Here is a 16418-nt window from a genome sequence, read left to right on the forward strand (position 1 = left end):
GTCCATTAACCCTGATTAATATTTTTTTATCGGATCCATGGGTGATAGACAATAACCTGGGAAAACAGGTCTACCAAGCAAGGGTCCTTTAAAATCACACATTTCAATTTTATTTTGGTAACACTGCCTACTTCTACTTAACAAGCATGTTTAGAATATAGGGATTCAAAGCACTGGAGTCATTTTTAGGGATTCCCTTACTTTACGAAAGATTTCAAAATAAGAAGATATTCTAGTTAGTGGATGGTTCCTTATTGTATACCAACCAATTTCAAACTCAATGCAACTGGAATAGTAAAAAACTTATATTAGACTATTGATTTGGGGAAGTAACAAAAAAGTTAGTCTAGAGGGAATAGTACAATATTTCATTACGTTAACATGAAAGCACAGTAAGGTAGTGAATGAGACCTAGTGTGTATGCATGCCAAGCACATTGTCTTTCAAATTAAGTCATTTTTATGACCTGCTGTGAAGAGTGCTCTTTCTGAGTGTCTTATTAGTTAAGCATTCAGGCTTAGGAAGGTATTCTTGTAGTCTATAGAGAAATAATTGATTCTACCTCCTTTCTGTTTTACCTCTGAATATGCTTTTTGAATTAAATATAATCACAAACTTGGTGTCTGAGGTGAGAATGAAAATTAACAGCTTTTCATATTGATCCTCTGCATTTTGTAACCATTTCCCAGCAGATTATTCCCACTCTTGTTGCCTGGCTGGAAAGCACTCTGTTAAGTAAAAGCAGAATTGCTTGTTGCTTTATTTGCATGTCATTCTTTCATGAGAATCCAACCCCATTCACATGGTGGGTTTATCTTCCTTCAGGAGCTTTCTTTGTGTCCACACACCACCAGCGGCTGGCCCATGTCAGCCAGCTCAGGCTGGGAGAGCTCAGCTGTTCCATTGCAGTGCAGACATTCAGACACTGGGCTCTACGACCTCCTCTCCTCTCTCATTTCAAAAATGAGCAAATACTTGAAACGTTCTCCTTATTCCTCAGGGCTAACAACAAACACCATTTCATGTAATCTAGTCACATCTTCCCAAGCTCAACTCCTCCAAAGGCTAGAAATGCTGATGTACCTTAGAATATGATCCAAACTTTGCCTATATCAGCCTACCAGTTCACCCCATACACATGCCAAATTAAGGCAGAGAATTACAGTAGCTATTATTTATCCACATAGCTTAAGAGTATACTAACAATACACCATTTCTCCAAGCATTTTAAGTACTGTAATGCAAACCGCGTTCCTGAATGGTATTTCAGCACACTACCTTCCCAGCAACAATAAAGTATATCCTGCATACAAGATAGAATGCTACTCAGAGGATCTTTGACGGAGACAGATCCTTAAAAACAATACTCAGAATGACAATCGTACTAATGTTCTTTTTCATAGATCTTTTATGGTATAGTCTTTCTGCCCACCCCTGAAGTCTGTAACTGTGTCTAATGCCCCCTTAAGTCATCAACAAGGGTTCATGTGCAGAAAGCTGCAAAATCAAAACTCTTGGTATAATTTTTTTAAAAAAGATGGATTAAGGAGCTAGGGGTTATTATGGAGTGTTGCCATTGACTTCAATGGAAACAGTATCAAGTCTTTTGAAAGGGAACATACGAGAAAGCATTATAGCACTGGAAGGAACCTTGAGAGGTCATCATGTCCAATCCCCTGCATTTGGTAGGACCAAACACCATCTACATCATCCCAAGCAGGTATTTTTCAAACTTCCTCTTAGAAGTCTTCAGTGATGGAGATTCCACAGCCTCTCTAGACAATTTATTCAAGTGGTTAATCACACTGGCCGTGTCTACACGTGCCCCAAACTTCGAAATGGCCATGCAAATGGCCATTTCGAAGTTTACCAATGAAGCGCTGAAATGCATATTCAGCGCTTCATTAGCATGCGGGCGGCATGAGCTCATGGGAATAAGGGGACTTCGAAGTAGGCGGCATCCTTTCGAAAAGGAGCCCCGTCTGGACGCGCCGCGCGGCGGCAAGGAGCATCAATTTCGAAGCGCGGCTGCCGCCCGCATGCTAATGAAGCGCTGAATATGCATTTCAGCGCTTCATTAGTAAACTTCGAAATGTCCATTTGCATGGCCATTTCGAAGTTTGGGGCACGTGTAGACGTAGCCACTGAGTGTTAGGAGTTACATCCAACCTAAACCTCCCTTGCTGCAATTTAAGTTCATTGCTTCTTACCCCATCCTCAGAGGTTAAGGAGAACTTTGTGACCCTCCTCTTTGTGACAACCATTTAGCTACTTGAAAGCTGTCATCATGTCCCCTCTCAGTCTTCTCTGTTCCAGACTAAACAAACCCAATTATTTCAGTATAGCCCTCACAGGTCACATTTTCTACACATTCAATCATTTTTGTTGATTTTCTCTGGACCTTCTCCAATTTCTCCACATCTCTCCCGAAATGTGGCACCCAGAACTGGACACAATGTGTAAGTTGAGGCCTAATCAGGACAGAGTATAGCTGAAGAATTACTTCTTAGCTCCTGCTTACAGCACTGTTTTGCTTTTGGGGTTTTTTGCAACGGTGTCACAAAGTTGACTCATATTTAACTTGTGCTCTACTATGTCCCCAAGATCCTTTTCTGCAGTATTCTTTCCTAGACAGTCATTTCTCAACTTGTATGTGTGTAATATATTGTTTCTTCCTAAGTGGAGTATTGTACATTTGCCCTGGTTGAATTTCATCCTGTTTACCTGAGATCATTTTTCTAGCTTGTACAGATTGTTTTGAATTATAAGCCCATTGTCTAAAGCACTTGCAACCCCTCCCAGCTTGGTATCATTCTCAAACTTCATAAGAGGACTCTTTCTACCATTATCTAAACCACTGGTGAAAATGTTGACCAGAACTGACCCCAGAACCGATCCCTGTGGAACCCCATTTGTTATGCCCTGCCAGTATGACTGTGAACCAATGATAACTTAGATGACTGGCTGTCCCATTTTTAACAGGACAGTCCTGTATTTCAGCCTTCCTGCAGGTGTCCTAACTTTTTCTTTGAAAAGGGCAAAATCTCCTGTATCTTCTGTCTCCTTCCTCCATATAAGTATTGGAGGTTCTTGTTGCTGGCTAGATCCGATAGCCAATTGCCCAAACACCAGTGGTGATTGGAGCAGGGGTGTCCTATGGCCAGCAGTGGGGGTAGGCATGCAAGTCTGCTTGTGAGGCAATATACAGTGCATGGGGGGGCTGGCCTCTCCCCCTGCTGGTCCATCAGTGCAGCCCCTCTTCTGTGCCAGCTCTTGGCCAAAAGATGACCACCTCCTGTCCCATTTCCAGCTGCCACTGGCTGTGAGCTGTAGTGGCTTGTGAGAGTGGCCAGGAGCCAAGTAGTAGTCAGTTACATAGAGGGCCAGCCTGAGGATGAGCAATACCTAGGGCAACACCTCCCCCAGTGCTCCACACAGGCTCTGCCCCTCATCTGCTCCATGCCCAGCCTTGCCCCTTATTCCCTCTCTGACCAGCCAGGCTAAGGATTACCTTGGGCAGGGTGCAGCAGCAGCAGGAGGTCACCAGCCCCTTGTCTCCCCATCACACTCACCACACAGGTGGCATGAGTGGCCCCAGCATCCAGCTCCACTCCACCATGCCGCACCCTCCCAGCCGGAAGAGCCTTGATTCTCCTCAGCTGGCAGGGAGCAAAGGCTTCCTGCTTCCATGGAGAAGCAGGGCTCTGTGAGCTGGGAGGGCACTGCGTGGTGCGGTGGAGTGCAACAGGACTGCATTCGCACTGCCCACCTGGTGATTGGAGACGGGGGAGGGAATACAACCTCCTCCTGCTGCTGCTGACACTTCCATCTGCTGCCGCCCTGCCCTGCCCCAGGAAACCCTCCTCCATCCCATCCATAGGATGCCTGGGGTAGCCTCCAGGGGGCCCCAAAAAGCACAGGACCTGGGATGGCTGTCCCAGTTTGTCCTATGGTTACATGTCACACCTGCTGCCCACCCACTGGCCCTTACTGCCATCTCCACTGCTCCTTCTTAGCCCCTTGCAGAGTGTCCCACCTCCATTGCTGTGTGAAGAACCAGAGCTCGCCAACAGATTGGCCAGTAAGCTCCTACCTTCACCCAGTGCCTCTGGCTGGGCTGGAGTAACAGGAAATCCCAAGACCCTCTGGACTAAGGTGTTCAGTAGGAGCCAAGCCCTGCATGTGCCAATATTTTAAAAGGGCTCTGGAGGAAATCCTGGCAATTATAGACTGCTAAGTCTAACTTCAGTACCGGGCAAATTAGTCGAAACAACAGTGAAGAATAAACTTGTCAGACACATAGAAGAACATAATTTGTTGGGCACAAGTCAAAATGGTTTCTGTTAAGGGAAATCATATCTTACTAATCTATTAGAATTCTTTGAAGGGGTTAACAAACATGCAGATAAGGGGGATCCAGTAGATATAGTATACTTAGATTTCCAGAAAGCCTTTGACAAAGTCCCTCGCCAAAGGTTCTTGTGTAAATTAGGTTGTCATGGGATAAGAGGGAAGATCCTGTCATGGATTGAGAACTGGTTAAAAGACAGGAGAACAAAGGGTAGGAAAAAATGTTCAGTTTTCTGAATGGAGAAGGGTAATGAGTGGTGTTCTCCAACTGTCAGTCCTAGGACCAATACTATTCAACTTATTCATAAATGATCTAAAGAAAGGGGTAAGTAGTGAGGTGGTAAAGTTTGCGGATGATACTAAATTGTTCAAAATAGTCAAGACAAAAGCAGACTGTGAAGAACTTCAAAAAGATCTCACCAAACTGAGTAAGTGGGCAACAAAATGGCAAATGAAATTTAATATAGATAAGTGTAAAGTAATGCACATTGGAAAAAATAACCCCCAAGTATACATTCAATATGATGGGGGCTAATTTAGCTACAGCTAATCAGGGAAGAGATCTTGGGGTTATCATGGATAGTTCTCTGAAAACATCCACACAGTGTTCAGTGGCAGTCAAAAAAGCAAACAGGATGTTAGGAATTATTTTAAAAGGGATAGAAAATAGGACATATTTTATAGTCCCTTTATAAAACTATGGTACGCCCACATCTTGAATACTGAGACAGATGTGGTCTCCTCACCTCAAATAAGATATTTTGGCATTAGAAGAGATTGAGAAAAGAGCAACTAAAATTATTAGGGGTTTGGATCAGGTCCCATATAAGGAGAGGTTAAAGAGCCTGGGTCTTTTTCACTTCAGAAAAGAGGAGACTGAGGAGGAATATGATAGAGGTATATAAAATCATGAGCGGTGTGGAGAGGGTGAATAAAAAAAAGTTATTTACTTGTTTCCATAATATCAGAACTAGAGGACACCAAATTAAATTAATAGGTAGCAGGTTTAAAACTAATAAAAGGATGTTCTTTTTCACACAGTGCACAGTCAACCTCTGGAACTCCTTGCCACAGGATGCTGTGAAGGCTAGGACTATACAAGAGTTCAAAGAAGAACTAGATAAATTAATGGAAGTTAGGTCCATAAAAGGCTATTAGCCAGCGGGTAGGAATGGTGTCCCTGGCCTCTGTTTGTCAGAGGCTGGAGATGGCTGGCAGGAGACAAGTCACTTGATGATTATCTTTGGTCTACCCCCTCTGCAGTACCTGGCAGTGGCCACTGTCAGTAGACGGGATGCTGGGTTAGATGGACTTATAGTCTGACCCAGTGATGGCCACTCTTATGTTCAAAGCTCTACACCATTCTAGCACAGGGAAGCCTCTCTGCCCCTCAGCTAAGCTCTAGAGTAGTAGGGTGGAGGGGAAGTAATTTCCAGCCTGTTCATACCCCAAACCTGAAGGCTCCACTGCAGCCCCCAAGGGAGGGCCTTAGCACTCTCTTTACCCATGCCTCTCTCCCACCCCAACCCTGGGCTCTGCCCCAAGGAGCATGGGGATGCTCTATTGGCCAGGCAACTTATGCTGACACCTCTCTGGCAGTGTTTGCTGAAGCCCCTGCAGACAGTTTTCCTGGCCCTCATGCCTGCGCTCTAGCCAGGATATAGGAGGTAGCTGGGTTATGTCCATGAATAGGAGCCACTTGGAGGCCTTATCAGGAAAGGACAAGCTGTTTTCAGCCATAGAAAAGGAAGGTGGGAGGGGGAAAGAGAGGAGCTCTGCAAAGGCATAAACAAGGTCTTCCCATGCCTCCCCACTTCTCCCCTGCAGCTGGAAGCTGCTCCCATCACTTCCTTCCACAACGTGCTGAAAGGCTGCTGCTGGTCACATTCTAGCGTGAATCCTGGAAGCAATGTGGGGTGCGTGGTCATATGACCCTTGCACATGCTGCCTCACGAAGATGCAGTACTAGTAGCAGCAGGTCCATCCTGAAGGTTCAGCCAGGAATGGAGGGCAGAGAATGCCGAGCAAGAAGGGTTGTGTCAGTCAGCCAACTCCCCCACATGTGGTAGAAGCACATAGGTGTGTTTGTGTGTGTGAGACCTCTCCTGATGTGGGTGTGGCAGTGCCACCACTCCCTGTGTGAACCCTAAAGCCTTATAGATAAGATAAATGAAAAGACTCAGACTACATTTTATTACTTTTTAACAGGCGTTCAGTTAACTTGATATCAATTTGAATGTTTGTACAATTGCTTGCTGTTGAACTTGCTTAAATACAAGTAATTTTACCAGGTGTACCATATCCAGTATAGAGATATATGTCACCCTACTGATAATTACTCTCTGGGGATGAAAACCAAAAAGCAGTCATGTAGCACTTTGAAGACTAACACAATAATTTATTAGGTGATGAGCTTTCATGGGACAGACCCACTTCTTCAGATCAGAGCCTTACCAGAACAGACTCAATATATAAAGCACAGAGGTCCAAAAATTTTACCAACGTTGACAAATCAGTAAAATTGTTATGAAGGTTGACAAATCAGATAGAGAGGAGAAAGAGCCGGGTGAGGGGTGGGGGAAGTTAAGTGTCTGGTCAAAAATCAAACTATGTGAAAGAGTCAAGGTCAGGTAATTGTTGTCCCTGTTCAAACCAAGTGTTAACATGTCAAATTTGAATATGAATGTTAGTTCTGAACATTCTCTCTGTAGACAGTTGTAAAAGACAAGAACACAAACACTCAGGTCTTTAACAGAACAGCCCACTCCATTAAAGTGCTGGATGATAGGTTTGTGTATCTGAAGATTTTTGATCTCTGCTCTGTGTCTGTTCATTTCTTTGGCGAAGAGTATTTGCAGTTTCCCCAGTATACATAGTGAGTGGGTTGTGTGCTGGCATATGATGACATATATAATGTTAGTTGAGGAACAGGAAAATGTCCCCCTGATTCTGTAATTAACATAAGTAGGTCCAGTAATGGTATCTCCAGAATAGATAGGTAGACAAAGTTGGCAACAGGACTTCTTGCAAGGAAAAGTTCCAGGATTAATATTGTTGTGGCATAGACTGTAGTTCCAGTGAGAATCCTCATAAGGTTGGGAGGTTGTCTGTAGAAGAGAACAGGCCTGCCACCTAGGGCCACTCTGGAGTGTGTCACCATGATTTAGGATAGGTCATAGGTCTTTAATGATGCATTACAGTGTTTTCAGTTGGGGGCTGTAGGTAATAACGAGTGGTGTTTTATCATCGGCTTTTTTGGGCCCCTATTGAAGTAATTGGTTTCTGGGTATTTGTCTGGCCCTGTCAATGGAAGCTAGAAGCATGTAGGTAAGTGTAGCGGTTAGTGGGTTTCCAGTAGAGAGTGGTATTGATCTCGCCATCAGTGATTTGTACTAGAGTGTCCAGGAAATGTATCACTCGTGTGGAGTGGTCAAGGCTGAAGTTGATGGTGGGGTGCAGATTGTTAAAGTCTCTGTAGAATTCTTCATGAGTCTCTTTACCATGGGTCCAAATGATAAAGATGTCATTGATGTATCGTAAGTAAAGGAGGAGTAATAGGGGACAAGAGCTGACATATCATTGTTCTAAGTCAGCCACAAATATATTAGCATATTGTGGGGCTATGCGGGTGCCCCTAGCAGTGCCACTAATGGAGGTACAAGTTGTCCCCAAATCAGAAAAAATTGTGTGTGAGAACAAAGTTACACAGGTCAGACACCAGATTAGCTGTGGTAATGTCAGGGATGGTATTCCTGATCCTTTGTAGTCCACCTTCACATGGAATATTAGTGTAGAGAACCTCTACATTCATGGGGGCAAGGATGGTGTTGTCAGGAAGTTTTCCAAATGTTTTGTAATTTCCTCAGGAGTGTTGGTGGCATAGGGTTTGAGGAGGGAGTCTACATAGCTGGGTAGTCCAACAGTAAGGGTGCTAATACCTGAAATGATAGGACATCCATGCTTTCTAGGTTTGTGGATTTTAGGAAGTAAATAGACTAATCCAGGTCAGGGCTCAGATGTTGTGTCTGAGTGAATAGGGTCCCAAGTAAAAGTAGGTAGTTCCTTTAGTAGATGGTGTAGTTTTTTTTGGAATTCTGAAGTCTGATCAGAGAGAGGTCTGTCAAATGGGGTGTTGGAGAGTTGTCTGGCTGCATCCGGTTCATAGCCTGACTTATTCATGATGACAACAGCATCCCCTTTGTCAGCTGGTTTGATTATAATGTCTGGGTTATTTTTGAGACTCTGGGCAGCATAGCATTCAGCATAGATGAGACTGTGTCTCATTTGGTGTTGTTTGCAGATAATGTCAGCCTCTGCTTCTGCAACCATGCACAGACTGACATTATACACAAACAACACCAAACAGCAACCAGCTGGAGATGCCAGAAAAAAAGCCATGGAGGAGCTGCTATGCAAAGCAGAGCAAAGAAAGGACAATGTTTGCTAAATGGGTGAAATCACTAAGTAGCATAATTGTGGCTCTTTTTATGGCAACTCAAGAGATCGTGAAACGAGGAAAGCCATTCACGGATGGTGATATCAAAGAGTGCTTTATCAAGGTATCAGAGCAGCTGTACAGTAATTACAAAAACATAAACAAAATTGTTCAGAAGCCAGCATCCTCCAGAGAGAGAGAGAGAGAGAGAGAGAGAAGGTTCAGGAGTGAAAGTCAAGAAGACAGTGGTACAAACACACACATGTAAAGTGTGAGGAAAAAGCATATGTGAAAAGTTTGTGAATGTTCTTCAGTAAACATGTATTGCATTACAAATCATTGTGTGTGCACTATTCTTAAAACACAGCTTACAAAAAGTGTGATTTGACTTTATTTATTTAGGACCATCTTGTATTCGCATGCATTGTGGTTCTTGAATTCCAGTAAACTCTCTCATATCCAGCATTCTATCATCCAGCACTCTCAAATAACTGGCATTTTATCACTAAGTAACTTTTAGTTACATTTACCATACATACAGTTTAGTGAAAGTAAATACAGCAAATACAGTATAAGTTTGCAGTGTACAATAAAGTACTCTGCATACATTTTTGTTTGTTTGTTTGTTAAGGTACACCTCTTTGTTATATCCAGAGTATTTAAATATCCAGCAACCTCTTGGTCCCAGGACTGACAGAATGAAAGAGTTTACTATACTGAGGGTTTTTGTTTTCTTTTGTTTTGTTTTACCAAATTCAAATAAAATGGCTCTTTTTGCTATTTTGGTTGCCCACTCCTATGCTAGACCATTTAAAAAAATGTGCATACATTCCTTTATCAATAAAGAGAACAACATACTGCCCACACATACTTAGCTTTCTGCGTTATTTTGTAATGCCTCCATTTCCCCACCGATATGAGCAAAACACACAGTCACAACTATATACAGTGATTTTCCACTTCTTAACATCACTCCATTACCCTTGATTATACTGGACCAGGACTCAAAAGGGTAGGTAGGGAGCACCCAGCAGGGCATGTGGAGTATGGTGGCCCTCACCCCAAACACACATTTTGGAGTGTCTTTTCATTAATAGCCTAACACAGACAATAGACAAATGTTCTATGGAGAGATAACTCAAACAAAGAGACAGTCATTTGCCATATGTACAGACATTACCTACCTACCTACCAAAGAGGTCCTGGTCCACTACTGTAGCTCTTAGACATTACTACAACACAAACAGATAAAACATCTGGGTACTTTTATACAAGAAGGGAGAGCTGGCTAATTTTGACTATGATGCTAGAGTTACTCACAAGGTTTTAGAGAATAACTGAAATTTCCATTGTTTTCTGTTCCTTGGTAGACATGTGAAGACATGTCCTAGAAGATGAAACAATAGCATTGATATTTTCACAAAATCCCTGTGAAGTAAGGAATTAATTTTACCACCATTTTACAGATGGGAAACTGAGACACAAAAAAACAAAGACCCATCTTTTTAAATGTATTTAGCTATGAAGCTATTTAATAAAAGCTAGAAATCAGTTGCTAATACTGGAGCCTTGGATATTTAGGCACCTAACTCACACTGAGAAGCATAAATCTAGATCTGGTATCTTGCGGGATTTTCAAAGGTACCCTAGATTGCCAACTCCCATCCCGAGGGATCTCGATGAATGTTTAGAAATCCAACTGCATTTAAAATCCACCCTAAATGACTTGTGCAAGCTCATACCTGTCCACCAGTCAGCAGCAGGGGTAGCCAGAGGAAAGAAGGGTGAGAAAGCACAGAGGGATGCTGTGAAGGTGGGACTCCTGTTCCTCCTAATCCGTAGAGAGCAGATAGCTCCATTGATCGGGGTGTGTCTTGTCCGTTCCCTCTCTTGCCTGAGAAGAATAATGCGGCCGGCCAAGGCCTTTCCAAAGCAGGGAGCTCGACGCACGCTGCTAGCGGAGGGCGAACACGGCGGCTGCAACTGGCCACCATTCTCCAGCCCCTAGGCGATGGGGAGAGACCATGGAGGAAACAGCAACGAAGGGTCCTGTGGCACCTTATAGACCAACAGAAAAGTTTTGAGCATGAGCTTTCGTGAGCACAGACTTGTGCTCACGAAAGCTCATGCTCAAAACTTTTCTGTTGGTCTATAAGGTGCCATTGGACCCTTTGTTGCTGTTACAGATCCAGACTAACACGGCTACTCCTCTGATACTTGACACCATGGAGGAAAGTGGGACGTTTTTGCAAAGGGGACGGCTATTTGTCCAGCTCTGCAACACACTCTCCTGCAGGCTAATAGCAGAGCTTCGCCCACCTGCCCTCCCTTCCCAGGTGGGGGCAGCCACCTTGCAATGAGAAGTAATCGGTCTGCAAAAACCACCAGCTGCAGGGGACGACAGAGAGGCCCAGCCCTTTGTCCCGCCTCATAACCTTTCTCACAATGTTCACAGGCTCAGACCAGTGGCACAGAGGCAAGGGGAGGCAGCAAACACATGGTCTTCCCCGAGCAGGAGAAGAATCACGTCCCCTGGCTACAGAGGTGTGCAAACTAGCTGCTTGTTGCCGGGATCCTGGCAGTATATGTGGCTGCAATGAAAGGCTTCGCAGGGGAAATGACTTATTAGGCCTGGCACGGCGATGTACTGGTAAGAGACACTGCTCCGCCTGCGGGCAGCACCAGGCTCGGCCCCTGTCTGCGGCATTGTGTACAGCGAGAGGTTGGGGGCAGGAACATGAGACACGTGAGAGCGAGCTGCACCCGCGCCAAGCTGTTGCACGCGAAAGACCAGCAGCTTCCAGGAGTGACTTCCAGCCACGTGCCTGGAGGGGGGGGTCAGATACGCACGCGCCTTGGGAAAACTATCCAGTCCTGGCCGCGTGGCGCAGGCTGGCTCACTGAACTCCTTGCTCTGGGAGGCGAGGGTGGCCACTTGTGTGTGTGGGCGGGGGTTGAACAGCTAGGTGCTTTCTGTGGTCACATGCAGCCCTTCACATGCCTCCACAGGCTGGTTGGTTTGGAGCCTGGCTTCCCAAACTGGGGGGCTATGAGGAACTTCCCGGGGGGAGGGGCATGAGGCAACCCAGCTGCCCCCATCATTCCCCCAACCTGAACAAAGAGCCGGCCTTTGCAGCCGCCTCTCAGCCCCTGGCCTTTTACGTGGGTGACCTGGTGCAGCTGCTATAAAAACCAGGCAGCTGGCGAAGACCCACGCAGGTGGAGCCAGCTGCCTTTTGCAAAGATGAATGAGTGTGGGTTGGGCGCGGGGAGGAGGAGGATGGGATTAGAGGGGAAGCTGGGGCTGTCTGGTTCAGGTGAGGGGGGTGGGGTAAAAGCAGAGGGACTGGTGGTGCCTGGCTTTGTGGGATGGGAGGAGCTGGGGCGGGCAGCTCATGGGGCTCAGGCAGCTGGCTGGCTTGTGGGACTCACAGTGATTGGGCAGCTGTCCCCAGCATCGCAGGGTTCAGGAGTCTGAGGCTGGTGGCTGGCCCTAGCAGCGGGGAGCTTGGGCAGCTTGGGCTGGCCCCAGCAATTTGGGGCTCGGGTGGCTGGCTCTAGAAGTGTGGGGCTTGAGTGGCTTGGGATGGCAGGTGGGTGGCTGGCCCTGGCAGTGTGGGGCTTGGGTGGGTGGCTTGTGCAGCTGACCTGTGGCTGGGTGGGCAGCTGGTGGGTGGGCAGCTGGTCCCCGCAGGGTAGGGCTCAGGCAGCGAATGAGTGGACAGGTGTCTGGCCCAGGTGGCTGGGTGGCTAGCCCCAGCGGCGTGGGGCTCGGGCAGGTGGCTCTGGCAGTGCAGGTCTCAGGGGGGCAGACAGCTGTCATGGTCAGCTCTGGTGTCCCACAAGGGGCCAAGAAAAACTATTTGTGCTTGTTCTTAATTTTAAATAACATTTTTATCAAGTTTTAAATTACAAACTGATTATTTTTGTTGAAAGAGGGGTTGGATGATGGTAAAGAAGAGGCGGGGGCGGGGTGTGAGGGTTTCTCAAAAATCAAAAGGGGGAGTGTGATGCCAAAAAGTCTGGGAACCACTGGTTTGGAGGGAGTAGGTTTCTCTCTCTGATCAGTGAAGCTGCTCTCCTTTTCTGTTGCGGATACTAGACAATATGTAGACTGAAGAATGCCTACTACTACTACTAGACAATACAGCTGTGTGTACGGTTGCATTCCTCTTTTGGAAGAGGCATGCAAATGAAGGAAACCAAAATGGCAAATGAGGCACTGATTTACATATCTGGCACCTCATTTGCTTGATCTCTTTCCAAAAGAGCTTTCAAAAGAAGAAAATCAGCCTAGTCATGGCTCTTTTGAAAGTAAACCCCAGCCTTGAAAGAACCCTTCTTCCTGAAACAAAATAGGAAGGTGGGTTCTTTCGAATACAGGGTTTACTTTTGAAAGAGCCCTTTTAGACTGTTTTCTTTTTTTCTAAATTATAATCCTCAAGAAACTGCTTGTTTCTGTTAATATCTTTAAACTATTGGCAATGACTGACAATGACCAAAGTGGTTATCTAATTTAAAACACATAACATAAGGGACAAAGCAGGTACTGAAGTCTGAAGAGACATTAAAAAATTTTAAGCCATTATTTTTGCCAAAGATGACTTGAGTTTAAATGGCAACAAAGGGTCCTGTGGCACCTTATAGACTATCAGAAAAGTTTTGAGCATGAGCTTTCGTGAGCACAGACTCACTTCATCAGATGCTGGTCTTGGATGTCTGCAGGGCCAGGTGTAAATAAGCCAGAGCTAGGGTGGGGATAACAAGGTTAGCTCAGTCAGCAAGGGTGAGGCTTACTACCAGCAGTTGATCTGGAGGTGTGAACACCAAGAGAGGGGAAGCTGCTTTTGTATTTAGCCAGCCATTCACAGTCTTTGTTTAAGCCTGAGCTGAGGGCATCGAATTTGCAGATGAATTGTAGCTCAGAAATTTCTCTTTGGAGTCTGGTCCTGAAATTTCTTTGCTGTAGGATAGCTACTTTTAAGTCTGCTACTGTGTGACCTGGGATTGATGACCTAACAGAAAACACTATCCTAGCCACCATGGATGTAGAGGCTCTCTATACCAACATCCCACACAAAGATGGAATAAATGCTGTCCAGAACGGTATCCCTGATGATGCTACAGCACATCTGATGGCTGAGCTCTGTAACTTTATCCTCACACACAACTATTTCAGATTTGGCAACGATATATACCTTCATATCAGCGGCACAGCTATGGGTACCTGCATGGCCCCTCAATATGCCAATATTTTCATGGCTGACCTGGAACAGCGCTTCCTTTGCTCTCGTCCACTAACGCCCCGTCTCTACTTCCGCTACATTGATGACATCATCATCTGGACCCATGGGAAGGAGACTCTGGAGGAATTCCACAGGGACTTCAACAACTTTCATCCCAACATCAACCTCAGCCTGGAACAGTTCACACAGGAGATCCACTTCCTGGACACCACGGTGCTAATACACGATGGCCACATCAATACCACCCACCCACTGACTGCTACGCCTACCTTCATGCCTCCAGCTTCCATCCCAGACACACCACACGATCTATTGTCTACAGCCAAGCACTAAGATATAACCGCATTTGCTCCAACCCCTCCGACAGAGACAAACACCTACAGGATCTCTACCGAGCATTCTTGAAACTGCAATACCCACCTGAGGAAGTGAAAAAACAGATCAACAGAGCCAGACATGTGCCATGAAGCCTCTTATTACAGGACAAGCCCAAGAGAGAAACCAACAGAACACCACTAGCCATCACCTACAGTCCTCAGCTAAAACCTCTACAGCGTATCATCAGGGATTTACAACCCATCCTGGACAATGATCCCCGACTTTCACAGGCCTTGGGAGGCAGACCAGTCCTTGACTACAGACAACCTGCCAACCTGAATCAAATCCTAACCAGCAACTATACACCACACCACAGTCACTCTAACTCAGGGACCCATCCATGCAACAAACCTCGTTGCCAGCTCTGCCCACATATCTACACCAGCAATACCATTACAGGACCTAAGCAGATCAGCCACATCATCGTGGGTTCATTCAGCTGCACATCTACCAATATAATTTATGCCACCATGTGCCAGCAATGCCCCCTGCTATATACATCGGACAAACTGGACAGTCTCTACGTAAAAGAATAAACGCACACAACTCAGACATCAGAAATGGCAATATACAAAAACCCGTAGGAGAGCACTTCAATCTCCCAGGCCACACAGTAGCAGACTTAAAAGTAGCTATCCTACAGTAAAGAAATTTCAGGACCAGACTCCAAAGAGAAATTTCTGAGCTACAATTCATGTGCAAATTCGATACCCTCAGCTCAGGCTTAAACAAAGACTGTGAATGGCTGGCTAAATACAAAAGCAGCTTCCCTTCCCTTGGTGTTCACACCTCCAGATCAACTGCTGGTAGTAAGCCTCACCCTTGTTGACTGAGCTAACCTTGTTATCCCCACCCTTGCTCTGGCTTATTTATACCTGGCCCTGCAGATTTCCAAGACCAGCATCTGATGAAGTGAGTCTGTGCTCACGAAAGCTCATGCTCAAAACTTTTCTGTTAGTCTATAAGGTGCCACAGGACCCTTCGTTGTTGTTACAGATCCAGACTAACATGGCTGCTCTCCGATACTTGAGTTTAAATAAGAATGGTTGTTTAATAAAGTCAACAGTGCCCCTTTTGGGGGCAATAAATAGTAAACTATGTGTATTATATAGTAATTCAACACTTTTGGTTTAGTTCAAACATTTTACTTGCTCCCCAAGAATTGCATAAATATTTGATTGTTGCCTTAAGGAAGTAAATAGTCAACAAAATATGATCAGGTCAGAATGTTAGGTTAAATATTCCCAGAGGGTGAAACGGCTGGTTAACTTTCTATTGGATGCTTGAGGCATGTCTGCTCTTCAGAAAAACACCCACAGCAGTGAGTCTTGCAGCCCTCATTAAATGACTCACACTCAGTGGCCCATACTACAAGACTACAAAGAGCCATGCCCCCGGTCAAGTTTCAGAGACCAGACTCTAACCTAAGTTGGGATATCTACATGATTACTTTTAGCCTTATAACGCAAGCCTGAGTCCACTGATCCAGGCGCCCAGCCTCATTGCCAAAGGTTTTTTTTCTGTTGTGTATGCATATTCCACACAGCTGATTGCACTTCTGGGCCTGAGATCAGAACAGACAGTGAGTTCCCTGTTGCACAGTATTGCTATGCTTGCATTGCAGGCATGTTCCCACTTACATTTTTTGTATATGTGAGCAATGCATTTTGTTATGTGCAGATGTGCACCATCAGTAGAAACAAAAAATTTAGACATACTATTTTAACAGGTTTACCTAGTGTTGGTCCTTAACTCAATTATTCTTTTTACATGAAAAGAATATGTACATGCTTTATTTAATTGATTGTATTTTTCAAAAATACAGTGTTATTTAAAGGAGTTAATTTTTAGTTTGGGTTTCTTAAAAAGGGGAATTTTTAAAATGAGAATTCCATCAAGTGTATTTTTTCATCCCTAAAAACTCTTATCGTTCTCTGTTTTAACAAAAAAAAAAAGGGCTTTAGTCAATTTTGTTTCCGGTAACTTTTCCTTCTAGTTTCCAAACCTTA

The sequence above is a fragment of the Carettochelys insculpta genome, chromosome 5 (assembly GCF_033958435.1).
Source record: "Carettochelys insculpta isolate YL-2023 chromosome 5, ASM3395843v1, whole genome shotgun sequence".
Taxonomy (NCBI): Eukaryota; Metazoa; Chordata; order Testudines; family Carettochelyidae; genus Carettochelys; species Carettochelys insculpta.